Below are 2,127 nucleotides of genomic sequence, written 5' to 3'. Positions count from 1 at the left end.
TTTGCCTATCTCCCAGGCGCCTGCATCTGGTTGCCATTTTGCTTACTCCGGTGATAAACAGAGTCTCACTTTTTAGCTATCCCTGGAGACTGAGGAGCAACAACAGGGGGTGTCCGTAGGAAGCAGAATGAGTACGAAATGAATAAACACAGATAAACAGTCATTGCCTATGTTTGAAATCACTGTCTATGTAATTTTGCCATCACAGTTTACGTAACAGTTACTACTATCACCTATCAAACTACAGCAGAAACTAAGTCAACCATAATAACTTGAACCTCTAACTACCAAGTGCTAAAAGTTTGTCCATCCTTTCAGCAGAAGAAGCTGAACCAAAATAGATTTTCCGGCATTATTATAATCAAAACATATTTGAGAACTTTGGATGTGGTCAACGCTGTCTGGTTTCCACATCCAGATGAAATGGCACCAAATACACCGCTCTATACACAAGGTATTCCTTCTGGAGGCTCTATACACCAGGTCGTCCTTATGGAGGCTCTATACACCAGGTCTTCCTCCTGGAGGCTCTATACACCAGGGCTCTATACACCAGGTCTTCCTCCTGGAGGCTCTATACACCAGGTCTTCCTCCTGGAGGCTCTACACACCAGGTCTTCCTCCTGGAGGCTCTATACACCAGGTCTTCCTGGAGGCTCTATACACCAGGTCTTCCTTCTGGAGGCTCTGCTCATTCAGTTTTCAGTTTGGATACCTTTGCAGTTACAGTTAAAGACAAACATGTAGTTAAGGCACGGTAGATCACAATTAATTCTATTAATATGTGAGCTAATTTATGAGACACACACTAAATAATGCATTTAAATTAATAATACCTGCTTGTCTCTAAAGAACTGATCTTCCTCAAAGTGTGAACAGCAGACGGGGCTTTTCGTGGTTCCATCTGCTGGTCTCTCTCCTCATGTTCACCAACCATTGCTTCAGCCTGGCATCATCAAAAAGAAGTCTGTTAGGAAAGAAATTCATGTTTCATACATCCCGAAGGTGTATACACTATCAATTTACACTAACAAGGCAGCACATCTGCTGTATGCATCTTTAATGAAAATGATTGAAATGTATATTTAATAGATTAATATAATTTCATACCCCAACGTAACTTTACAATAATGTCTAATTGTTTCATGTGCGCCATTTTACCGCTACCAATCTGACCCACTCCCCCACCCGGAGACCTCCGTCTCCAAGTCAACGCGCTCCCGCCCGCAGCTTTATCCGTGTGGTGACGGTGATGCTGTGTGGATGCTGCCGCGGCGAGGGTGATAGGGTTCGTGCCTGTAACCTCTCGCCCAGAAAGATCCGCAGCCCCGACTGGGGTGGGGTGTGCAGGCCTCGCCCCGGCCGTCCTTCGCCCACCTCCGGATAACGTTGCCCAAACCTTGGGATACATATATTTGACTCAAAAGCAGGTCTACGTTTGACGTACAAATCCGCCACACGACACTCAGATGTGAGGGGTTACTTATAAATCACACGCTGTTCCACAATGATCTCATCCCGTGCTAACAGGGTTTATGAATTTGCAATATGACGTTAGTTAAATCAGGCTTTGATTTTAAGCTAACGTTACCATTACATGCACATCGATTAGCACTATTACCACCTATTACAGACCAATAGATCACAGGCGAGATCGGTGCATACCTACTGTATTTGACTGTAACATTAAATATATTTTAATAAGTTTATACATAGACTGTATGCGTTTATACGGTCTGTGTATATCATTATTAGTTAGCCCGCTAGCTTGCTTAGCAAGGTGCAATCTAGAAGCTAGCTAACTGATATTAATTGAGATGCTAACGTTGGCTAACGAAAAACTGTAATAAAACAAAATCTAATTTTACTTACCAGAAAAACTGAACTGCCGATTCCTTTGAGTGTCTTGCCGTGCAACCGAACGCTGAACAAGACATTATTATCCGACCAAAGTGTCACAGCCACAGCGATGAAACGTAGTCCAACGTAGCCAAAATGAAGTTTACGTGCCATTAGGGTGACCACCTGCTAATAAGCCCAAGGGGGGAAAAGTGGTATGTTTCTGAGGGACAATGTGGGACACTGCCTGGCGCAGCGGTGCCTCCACCCCACGGGCAGACTCACTAA

The 2,127-nt window shown here is 44.1% G+C and overlaps 1 long non-coding RNA gene across 1 annotated transcript; it reads right to left on the bottom strand.

The window, feature by feature from the left end:
• Positions 1–278: 278 nt before the first annotated feature.
• On the bottom strand, positions 279–2,011 carry LOC117947129. Its single transcript, XR_004657158.1, has 3 exons — positions 1,873–2,011; positions 837–967; positions 279–715 (listed from the first exon to the last, which is right to left on the bottom strand). It is a non-coding gene; the product is annotated as an uncharacterized LOC117947129 (long non-coding RNA).
• Between the last annotated feature and the right edge of the window lie 116 nt (positions 2,012–2,127).

The sequence above is a fragment of the Etheostoma cragini genome, chromosome 7 (assembly GCF_013103735.1).
Source record: "Etheostoma cragini isolate CJK2018 chromosome 7, CSU_Ecrag_1.0, whole genome shotgun sequence".
Classification (NCBI taxonomy): Eukaryota; Metazoa; Chordata; class Actinopteri; order Perciformes; family Percidae; genus Etheostoma; species Etheostoma cragini.
The sequence above is the reverse complement of the archived record's forward strand: the minus strand, read 5'-3'. Positions and strand labels throughout refer to the sequence as shown.